This window comes from Pholcus phalangioides, unplaced genomic scaffold, assembly GCF_987345545.1.
Source record: "Pholcus phalangioides strain wild (caught in Gottingen) unplaced genomic scaffold, Ppha-v1.0 ptg000009l_1, whole genome shotgun sequence".
NCBI classification, from domain to species: Eukaryota; Metazoa; Arthropoda; class Arachnida; order Araneae; family Pholcidae; genus Pholcus; species Pholcus phalangioides.
In genome coordinates this window covers 57,608,737-57,621,295 of record NW_028301602.1, presented here as the reverse complement: position 1 = coordinate 57,621,295, position 12,559 = coordinate 57,608,737, and positions in this window count along the sequence as shown.

Below are 12,559 nucleotides of genomic sequence, written 5' to 3'. Positions count from 1 at the left end.
AGGAGGAGGGAGAGAGAGAAATGAGATCTAATATCCTCATTTTATCAAGTTTGACTCGAAGTTAATTGGAAAGTCATTCATTTTCTTTTATTATAGTGTATCCTCCATTTTGAACCGATGACCTGATGGCAAATTAACAAAACGTCATTTATGCCGCGATGTGACGCAAATTATAGAAGAATCCTCATAGACCAGTGATTTCATGATGTTCCATGGGTGCACGCGACCCTGCATTTGCGAGAGAGTGCAATCCCTGTGGTGCGAGATGGGAAATATTCCTTGGATTTTTTGCATACTGATCACTTGAAGGTGTGAGAGAATGTAAATTGAAGTTTTCAACAGATCGAGAGAGAGAGAGAGAGAGAGCCACTGTAATTGATTAATGTCACACAGGTTTTGATCTGGCATTGCAGACGGATTGTTTTTTGTCTGTTCAAATGACTTTGCTGACGAATCCTGCGTGTCCAGAGATGAAATAAAATTCCACGTGTCTCATTTAAATATTATAATGTGAATATTTCTTCTCTGAAAGTGGCCAGTTACTTGGCTGGTAAAATAGGAAGTGAAAGATTATTATGTACTCAATATAGAGTGCAAAAAAGTTCAATAGAAGTCCAATATGTCCGAAGTATAAATTTTTTAGAAGACATCGCAGTTTCTAAACCAGCCGCTGTGCGGTGTGTGAGCATCGTTTCAGGACTCTCGTCCTCAATACTCACATAACATGAAAATTCAAGCATTTCCACCCTCACTTCAGGAAATGGAAGACAGGTGGCAGCATAAACACAAAACAAGTGCAACTCAACAATATAAATACGTTAGGGCCACACACTCAGAACACACATTCCAGCATGTACCAATTCGTTAGAAATTCCATAGAGGAATATTACGAAGTGCGTGTACGGTTAAGTAGCAATAGTTTCTAAACCAAAGAGTGAGAGGATCCAGGTTTGAACCCACTTAAGCGGCACGGTAGTAGTCGGCTGAAGTTGGTTTCCTCTGATTTTCCAACTTCAAGGAGCAAATGCGAGATGACGTCCCTACTGAAAAAGTAGCCGCTCTTTTCGCAGACCTTCTCAACACGATGCATTAGCATAACGCGAAAATTCAGGCACCTTGAATTATGAAAGGCACCTGACATGTTTAGAACACGAAACATATGTAATTCTGACAACATTATGGTCACTCATACACTCACAACACACTTTCCGGAATGCACCAATTCTTAGTGATTCCCCAGAGGAATTTTTAAGGGGTACATATACGATTAAGTCAAGAGTGCATAACCTAAGGGCCCGCGGGCTAAATGCAGCTCACCAAGGACGATCTGTATGGTCCGCGAAAGATTTTCCGGTAGAAAAGCATCAAAGGCGATGGGAGAAAAACATTTATGAAGAAGGGGGCGATGGGACAGAAAAGGTTGAGAAACTATGGTAGACTCTCGCTAATCCGGCTGATATCAGACCAGGGTGTGCCGGGTTACCGAAATCACCAGATTACTGAAAGTCAATTGAAAAAGCCTATTTTACTTATATAAACTTCCGCTCAAAGGATGCAGTGACATGTTTCTCTCTACTATGTTTGAAGAAAATCCGCCTGGAAAATGCTGGACGGCCCTGAGTAGCGCACAGGGCCACAACGAGAGGGGGAGCACGTGGGTCTCGTACCCCGGGCACTGGATAGGAGGGGGCGCAAATTTTATTCTCAAATCTCTTCTTCAACATCACAAGGGGGCGTAAAATGAGCACTTGCCCCGGGTGACCAAGCATCTAGTTACGGCCCTGGTAGCACACGTCAGATTATCGAGAGTCTTCAATCTGTTTCGAGTAGCGAACACTAACGTGAGAATTATGGCTTATGCTCAAATTCAAGTTAGCATGAAGCAAATTCTTAAATATAATTTGAATATACTATTTAGTTGAGGCGTCGATCAATAGGCCTACTTTACACTTCAGCAGTGCGAAATTGCACTCGAGCACTCCTCGGTACTTCTCTGAGAACCAAGGTGCTCGTGAGCTACTGGTTGAATAAGTCTACATCGATACACAAAAATAAAATCCATAGATCTTTGGGTGAATCGCATAACGATTCAAAAAAAGCCCGTACCTACAAGACTCAGCAGAAATACCAGCCAATTGACTTACTGGGGAAGGACCCTTTAAGTGTTTTTAGAAGATGAGGCCTCATTGTGTGCAATGAATGTATAAGGGGAAGGAACAAATGGGAGCTCCTCGCTCCCGGAAGCACCTGCACCCTATCAAGTCTTTTTTTTATATGCTTCAGGAGTTCGAACCCATTCAAAAAGAAAAATAGCACAACGTGTGTTATTGTAATGTCATTCATGTCCGTTAGTAACGAGTATTCTTAGACCAACAGTGGCGGATAGTAGTGTACATGTGTACCCTTTATTACGGCACACTCCGATATATTAATTAAAAAAAGGCAAATCATTATCTACGAGTAATAGACCACTTTTGGGAACAAAATGTAGAATTCAAAGAGTTCAGAAGCGAATGATTCTTGAAACAAAAAAGTACAACCCCTCTATCTATCTTGAAACTGACTGGGGATCGTTAAAAGTAATCTCAAGAAATTGAGCTTTTTCCGTGTAATAATTATAACGACCGAAATAACAAGGATTCCCGTTCTGGCACCGAATTTGGATGAGTTGCATTTGAAATATCAGCGATAAATATCAAAAACTGGTTTCCTTGTTCGCCGGTTAGAAATAGAAGGGGGCAAAAGATTAGTTAAACCATAAATCATTAATAGACTTAATACCAATATATAAAAACCACTGATGTCTGATAATGATACAATGTAACAATGTAATAATAATAGGAAAATAAATATTTAAAAAAAAGTAAAAAAATTGAAAACAAAAATTCCACGTAAAAATTAGTGGTTGCAGACTATATCCGAAATGTTGAGAGTATGCAGTATCTCAAAAACTAGACCCAATTCAGCAAAACCAACACCAGTTTTGAAATCAATAGCCCCAATATACCTTAAAACCATTAAAATTTCCTTGAGAGCATTAAAAAATAAATTTGTGAGCAATATTATTAATTGTAGTTGATTTCTCTTCCGCTTTCACCCTCTTCTTCTTACCCACCCCAATATATTCTTTTTTTCTCGCATGTTCATGTATATGGTAGGATAGAAAGATACATTATGTAAAAGTATGGGGGATCACTAAGTAGGAAAATAGAAAGAAATAGGGGTGGGACTTGCCTTCACATAGGATTACAATGAAGCTTCGCGATGATGAGGTAAAGAAAACAGGGGAGAGCTGGAATATATTTCTTCCATCTGCGGTGGGCCGAGATATCTCGTCCCTGATTGTTAAAGGGTTAAGAAATTAATTTTGCATTTTCTTTTATTTTAATTGACGTTTCACCACACTGAACAAGCTATTCACGTGGCATTCAAGAAACTGTTTTTATCGATTTTTATAATATAATGTTTTACCAGTTGATGCTGACATTTCATTTAAAAACTGTAGGTGATGCCCTGATCTAAAGGATGAGACCTTTTAAGAAGTCACATTTGAGGCAAGAACTTGACAGAAACAGTATCAAAATTTGGGAACTTCAAATCGGCGTTGCAAATATCGACGAACAGTAAAATTTTCTCTTTTTCTAAAGAAAATACATGAAACATATTTTATAAATTATTTTTACTATCATTGAGATTTGACTTTTGGATCAGGAGGTTTTTAAATAAAAGACAGGGAAGCAACATTTCTAGTGCATTAAAAAAAACCTCTGAAAATACGTTGATTTGGTTTAGTAAATGCATGGAATTTTTTTTTCTTGGGGATGGGAGTTTTTTGAGACGGAGAGATTCTACTGTAAATAATTTTTACATGTTACTCTTCTTCTTAATATAAAATGAAAACGAGCATTTATATAAAAAAGCAATGTATCAGTTTGTTTATTTGAACCCCTTCAGTGAAACAATTAGGAAATTGGAATAAGAAGAGGAAAAAAACTTTTTTGTTTAAAAAAGCAAAGATCTAATTTTGAAACTGGAAGAAGAGGAAAGAGGTCGTTCCCTTAATGGTCGTTCATCATTTACGCCCTTGTCTCAAAATGAGAAACGAACGTTTGTTTCTTCGTGAGACAAAGGGCCTGTTGAGCAGTTCAAATTACTGGGGGTGTCTCTCTTTACAACCAACATCAATCCTTTTGATGCGCTTACCTGAAGAAGATAAACAGCATTCGAGAAAAAAAAAAGTTTAATTCTTACGAATGCTCTCTGAAGAAAAAAAACAACAAAAAGTGAGAGACAGCTTTTAGAATTAGAGCGAAACATAACATAGGACGAGAAAAAAAAACTAAGGCGGCTTGCTTTGGACGAGTTTTAGAAAACAGAGAAGCATATTATTACATAGCTTATCTTTACTCTTCCTTCAACCACCAGCAGCATGAGAATCGAAAATTAAATGATGGAGACGAGCCAGAACAACACATTGTTGCTGCTGCTGCTGAAAGACCCACCACAGACTGAACAATAACTTAGGTGGCAGTTGCAGAATACACTTCCGACATCGTATTGTATGTAAGACTGTGTGTTGTGAGTGAATTAGTTTCATTTATTTATCTATTTTTCGTGGAGGGTTTTTATAGCATGATTAATAACAGAAGAAGAAAAAAACAATATGTATACCTTTGAGATTTTTATACATCTGGTTGTGAGCCAATAACGGAGAAAAGAAAAACTATTCGAAGTGAATAAATCTCTCAATTCGGTAAACACGAAGTCTCAACGCAAAATTTGGCTACTTTGAGACAAACAAGCCTTGAAACGAGTATTTCTTCTTCGTTCTTCATCAATATTTATACACCTTACACCGATACAATATATATATATATATATATATATATATTTTTTTTTTTTTTCAACTGTCTTTGTTTTCTTTTATTTCAAGGAAGATGAACTCGAGTGATTTTCGAAAAATCAGTAGTGGTGGTCAAGATCAAATATTGACTTTTATCACATTGCTACTTTTTTGTTCATACGTAACAAGTGTTGCCACACACGATGCATGCATGTATTTGAGAAAAGCGTGTGTTAGGGGAAAGAATTAAAAAACAAGTACTCTCAATCGCCATTGCGGAAGAGCATGGAACATCCTTAAACTTCAACAATGACTGGATTTTTCATTGTGTTTTGAATCGTTGAGCGATTTTTTATGCGCTTTTTTTGCCGTTTTGTTAACAAAAAAATTATTGCCATTGATTACTTATTGATTTTACTTTGATATTCATTTTATGAGAAAGAAAAACAATTACTCAAGTTCATGATATGATGACGAAGTGCTTGTTAACCTCTTCACGTACAGGATATTAGCAATAAATTTGGATGATCTCTATTTGACGTTCAGCGATAAATCTGGTAAGCTTGCGCTTGATCGAACCTAATTTCACGTTGAAAAAGGGAAGAAGAAGGGGGAAGAAAAAATAGAAGAAAAAGGAAGATAAGGAAAAACAGTATGACAGATGAGAAGGGACAAGAGAGTATACAGTAGATCTCTCTTTCGACAGGGAAGAAAAAATCAGGGAAGAAAAAATCCGTTCATAGGGTTACAATAAAGCTTCGCAGTCGTGAGGAGAGGAGAAGGCAAACACAAAGAACTGGATTGAATTTATTCCACTGGCATTTGGAGGAAATATTTCGCCCGTGATTGCAGCGCTGTTAAATAAAATTCTCCATAAAAAAAAATGAAGCTATTTATATGCGTGAAGCATGCTTAGTAGATTCTTACTCTTAAAATATTTTCTGAAATTTGAAGGTTTACCTTCAGCGTCTGAAATAACTAGTACGCATTATAAATGAACATACAAAAATCTCTTTTACGCTAGAAAAATAAAAATTCAAATCAAAAAAGAACTGAGCAAGTATATAGTCATAGAATTTCTACACAATTTCATAAAATTGCAAAAGAACGGATGTCACAAGCAAAATCCTCATGTCCTTGCTTAACTACACTCATGTCCATAAATTAAGGATAATTCAGAATCACACGGAAATCGAAATCTAAAGTAAATATTTCACCTGTAGAATTATCACACACACCTGCAAGAATGATATGCAAATTTCAGGAAGCTAGCAGATGAAGCCGATAGTACGTCACAATGACGAGAGTGTAAGAGGGAGGTATATAAGGAATGGTGGCAAAGAAGTGAAATTGTTCGCAAGAGTTCTGTAAGGCGCTCAGTACCATAAGCGAATAGTTATGACACAGAGGACGCATGGGGGATGATTTTTTACGTGGTAGAATTATCGGCCGCCTGGAATGTTGGCGTACTCATATGGAAGTATCCGAGGAACTTGGAATTGCCCAAAGTGTCATTTCTAGGCTTTGGCAACGATTCCAAGATAACGGAAATGTCAGTAGACGTTACAGTACAGGTCGCCCCCGAGTTACAACGCCGAATGAAGACCGGTATTTGGCAGTAACTGCCAAAAGAAGCAAACGGAGCACAGCATCCGACCTGTCTCGTCAGCTATCTGCAGCCACGGGTACCACAGTTTCAAGGCAAACCGTATACAGACGTTTGGGAGATATTGGTCTATATGCTCGCAGGCCTGTCAGATGTGTTCCGCTCACAGCAATTGACTGTCGGCAGCGATTAGCCTGGAGTAGAGAACATGCAATGTGGACATCGTCACAGTGGGCTTGTGTGATGTTTTCCGACGAGTCCAGGTTTAGCTTGCAGTCTGATTCACGTCGGACTTTCATATGGGGAACGCCAGGTACCCGTTACCACCAAGACAACATCATTGAACGACACCGTTACGGTGGTACAGCATTGCTCGTTTGGGGTGGAATTATACTGGGTTCCAGAACAGATCTGCATGTTCAAACCGGAACCATGAACCAGCACCTAGTTGGACCACAGGATATTGTTTATTATTGTTATCGACTTATTATCCATAGCAAGGACAACCGGAATATTTTTGATCAACATTTTAGCGACACGATTGTAATGTTTTCCAGTGTTAACTATGCTTCGATAACGTATTGATATATGTAGTTATGTTTCTCTATATTTGTCTGTTCTCTAATTGGCATGTAACAATACCATGTCTCAGGACCTGTGAAGTGCCCTATTCTGCTCCTACAGCTGAGTCCTGCTTGTATTAGTTTCACTAGCACAACATATTAGGGTTGCTGTATTTTTGAAATATATGACATCCATATTTTTATGGGCATCTTTTTCTCAGCCACCTCGTTGGGCATTTTGCCTGTTGTGGTGTTGTATTTGTATTTATTTGCATTTGTATTGTATACAATTCCCTTTGGTTGGTGGGTGCTCGGGAATGCTCGTGGTCGCATTGGGGGTTTGTGTTGGTGGGCAGGGGTCCAGTTCTTTGTTTGCCTGCGTGGCTGATCTTGGGGCCCCGAGAGGAAAGATGATATCATAACCGAGTGATGACTTTTCAGTTAGAAATTCCTTGGAATATATGAACTGGGTCACGGTTCGGTTAAGATTAGGATGATGATCTATCTGCTTGTTATGCAATTAGTGTTGGCTCTTTTCAAGGAACCACAGAAGCTTCTTCAACTTGACATTGTTTACTGGGTTCGCAATGTCCTTTTCTTCCAAAATGTGTTATTCCACCATTGGTCCGAAATGATACATGATCGCTCGTGACATGATGCCATGGCAAACCTTCAGAACCGCAAATATAGCGGTCATTCTGAGAAATTCTACACCTTAATAAGTACCTGGGAAATGGGCCGTGTTCTGCTAATGTCATCGTTTTTTCTCGTGACCAAACTTCGTTAGTCCAATGCACTTGCCGTTGAAGATTATAGGCGTCCTTGCCCATATTTCCCCATCGACTTTGCCACGAAGAGAGCACGTTGATGCTTAGAATTCCACGGGTATCGCTGTGGAATAATGGGAGTTCTCGTCTCTAGGTGAACCGAGGCTTTTGCTATTCTATCTATCTGCCTCTTCACTCCCGAAAGTCCCAGCGCGCTTTCATCCTGTTCAGGCGCATATGATAGTTTTCACACTGCAGTAGGCATGTGAGTTGGATGTAATGATGACGCACCCGGGGCTCCAATATGGATTGGAGACTGGACTTGCTGTCTATACGTACAAGCATAGGTTGCTGGAATGTCGTTACTCGCATAACTGCATGGCAGGTAGCAAAAATCTTGGCCTGGAATTTAGAGTAATTGATTCAAATTTTCTACTCCCTGACTCGATTACTAATCCCCTTTCCTTAATAAGTGCATACGCGGATCATGCTCCAGGCAATTAATCACGCAGAAATCTTCACGGTTTTGAAACGGACAACGAAAATACCTCTTTTCTGTTATATAATCAGAATTTCTTTCATATAATACAAAGTTCTTATGTTCTGTTATTGTTGCTTTCTTTTGATGAACCTGGCAACATGTGCGCGACGTTTTTTCCGATTTGATGACGATGCAGCTGAAAGAACAACGGAACAGAATGAGATGAATGAATGTCTCCGACAAAGATAAAGAAAAGGTACATTACTTATTACGTTAATCTATATTTAGAGCGGGTTGAGTGTATGTGTGTGTGAGCACATTTCATACGTTAATGAATCGCTTTTTTTTTTCACACAACGCTTCTCTTTGTCGAAAAAAAATGCATTCATATATATTTTTGATATTTTTCCCACCTTCATTTCCGAGGTCGTATCAGTGAGATATGAAGAGAATGCTTTTTACACAAACCCTTTTCTTTTTTTCTTTCCAGATACCGAAATGGCATTTCCATGTTCCCTCCTAACATTTAGTTTACACACGCGTCATCACATCCGGTTCCAACTTCCAAAAAAAAAAAAGTAGAGAAAGAATTATGCTTCTATTTTATGTGACAGAAGAGGTTACGGCGACATTTTCAGCAATAATCAGTTTATTTTTTTTCTTTGAAGGACGAATTTTCCTTAAATTTATTTTTTCACTCTTTTGAGTACCCGACATGATACGGAGAATTCATTTCAATGACAACGTTGTTTTATTTTTATTATGAAATTTCTCTCTGTGTTTATCGCTTGAATTCTTCATATACGACGACTAATTCTGTGGTGTTTGGTCAGAACATGATCACTACAAAATCATATTTTTGAGATATAAGCTTTTTCATTCTCATTTAAAAATCAAAAATAAAGCATACACACAAATACAAATGAAAATAACCCACATCAGCATGTTGTTCTGTTCATCAGCATCGTGCTCATTTCTAATTAGTTATAATTAGCAAGAGTTACAACTAGATCGAAAAGGAATTTTTCGGAGATATCATGTTCTGACCAAACACCACAGAATTAACACTCGGATAGAAATACAGAGCATTTATTGACTCCAACTTTTTATTTCTAGTAAAAATTCTGCAATGTGAGAGGTTGGTAGAGATCATGATTCAACTAGATACAGTATTTGCTGGTTCGTATATATATATTGCCGATAGTTGTACGTAATTTATTATCTTTTGGCAATGGCGTTCTCCTTTAAAACATGAAAGCACAACAATCCCATTTCTTTTCCAATACAACACCGATCCAGATTCGAACCCCGTTGGCGGCACAATGGTGATCGGCTGAAGCTGGTTTTTTACATTCGGGTTGCGAATGCAAGTCGGCTCCCATTCGAAAAAGTCTGTTCGTAGAGAGCAGGCAGGCCTACAACATGAAAATTTACGTATTAACCATCTTCACTTTAAAATATGGAATACAGATGGCAGTACCATTAGAACACAAAACACTCATAACCCTGACACCAGAAATACGTTAGAGTCACACATTTACTCAGAACACACGTTCTTGCTTGCGCCAATTCGTGAGAAATTGCGCGTAGGAATGTGTACGAGGTGCATATGCGGTTATTAAGAAGAAGTAGTAGTAGTAAAACAAAGACCATAACATAAAATTCAAGCATTTGATATTTTCACATCGAAAACACTGACAACACAAATACGTTAAGGTGTTAGGGTCACCCATCGACTATAAACACACGTTCCTGCATGTACCAATTCGTTTGAAATTCCGCATAGGAGCGTGTACTAGGTGCATGTATGCTTGTAGTAGTACAAACGATACGAGATCATGTGATGACCTCCTATTTGAAAAAAAGGTACACCTCGTACACCACACAGAAAGCAATCAGTCCTACAACATTTGAAAAAGAAATGCCGCATAACACTACAGGCAAAACAACCTGCAGAATCATTTACTTTCCAAATCCGGAAGACAGATGGCAGCACTTCTTGAACACAACCTTCTTCAGAAACAAACTTCACATGAGTTATCAGTCACATACACGGCACATTCCGCCACGAACCAATTCGTCAGATGTTCCGCAGTGTGGATGCTTGTATGGTGTAGTAGCTGTTTTACAACGCAGATACTTCAAGCAATGTACAGTCGAATCCCGTTTTAACGAATACCGTTATAGTGAAAATATCGTTTTAACGAACACTTTTCTATTTCCCCAAATAAGTTTACATGGGAACAATGTAGGTAACCTTTAATTCCTTTATAACGAAATTTCGTTTTAACGAAGCGATTCCTCCGGTTTCTTGGCGTTCGTTATAACGGGATTCGACTGTAGATGACAGCCACATCAAGTGGTTTTCTGAAATGTTATTGTTTTATATTAATTACTAGTAGCTTACCCGTCGCACGTTGCTGCGATCTCAGGAGAAAGGAAATGAAGGAAAGGAAAAAAAATTTAAAAAAAAAAAACTATGCTACAAACCTTCGCGGGAGTGTACTCAACAACTTCCCAAAGTTTCATGGCGATCGGATGAATGGCGTAGTAATGCATAATATGCTGATCTTTTTCTTAACATGCAAGAGCAATTAGTTATATTGAAAAGAAAATTACCGAATCATTTCCGAACCAATTAGTCTTATATCTATCAAGTCTTAAGTTAATCGGTGATTTTCACGCTCATTGTTTCTTCAAGCTGCAAAGAACGTTCAAAAAGTTTCTTGAAGATAAACTTCGTGCCTGGTCGATAGCCACAAAATCAATAGAGTTTCATATCAATAACTTTAATCAATACAACTAGAGTACGTCATCGATTTTACAATAAGAAAGAAGAATTATAAACTGGCAATACACTAAATGTAATCATTAGCAGGACATTGACTTCGCTGTTGTATCCTCTTCCATTCGTCATCATCATTAAACGTGTCAGGAGCAACGTTACCAATAGTACATTCAATATGCGAGACTTGTAGGATAAAACATGGAAAGATATACAGAATACGTATATATTCAATTCTCCACAAAGATAATATCTCATCAAACAACCATAAAGACACTCAACCAGTCTGCGTTAGGGGACACGCACCGCGTGTTCCGCGAGTGAATAGAGTATGGCTAAATGATAAATATTGGAATCAAAGTTCAAATACACGTATTACAAACATGAACTTGTGCTTAATTGTTGAGGTTGGGTCGCCTTGAATAATAACGAACTCGAAAATCACGTAAGTTTCTGAGAAAATATCGAGAAGTATACCGCTGTTATACGTAATAGAGACTACGTGAGTCCACGTCCATTAAAGAAGACTCCTGCGTTGAGGATCGTAATTAATTACTTAATTATGCACAAATGTTTGGAGTGGGCTCAGCCATTTGTCTACAATTGTATAGTCATTTTCCTGAAGGTCAATTCTGTAGATCGATCGGATCAGGCCGGAGAGAGTGGACCTGATGAGGATCTAAGGGGTCATTCAAGTATTACGTCAGCATCGAAGGGGGATTTCGGATTTGCTGACTTTTGATGACAAGGGGGAGGGGGTTTTGAATGTTGCTTACGTCATCAACCACCCCTTTTTGATGATATAAAATATTCTAAGCTGCGGGGGGGGGGTCAAAAATGGCTAAAAATCTGCTTACGTAATACTTGAATGGCCCCTAAGAAGCCGGTTGATTTTCGCCCCCAAAATAATGTGAAAATATGATAGAGAAGGGTCATAAAATAACTGCCGATATATACGAGCCCCTAGTGGCCGCAAAAATCTACGAATGCTAATGAAATTCGAGATATCATTGATAAGAGTATAAACGAGAAAGAATAGAGAAACAAAAAACACCTAGAGCTCTTGCAGGTACAGCAACAAAATTTTGTAAAATTCAAATGGCAACACACTTTTATGCATTGTAAAGTGATCAGCGAAGTGAGAAACCATAAATGACGTTAGAACGGTTCCTTGGAAAATCTTCGACGAATTAAGGCAAATACTAGGAAAATACAAAACTTTTAATGTATTTCGATAACCCTGACCGAGAATCCCACTTGGATTAATTACCAAAATCATGACTAAGCGTGTCGAAATGCATTAGGAGTTTTGTATTTACCTTATTCGTTGGTCACTTTCTGAGTATAATTAGGCAAAGTTTATCTACTCTTTCAGAACGGAACCTGTAGGGCCATAAACGCCGTCGCTAGACTCAGACAAAGAAACATGTGGAAACAACCAATGCAGATATCATTTCTGCCGCCAGTTGTTCTCTGAGCGGTTAGCACACCAATCCTTTTGTGAGATCTTCTTT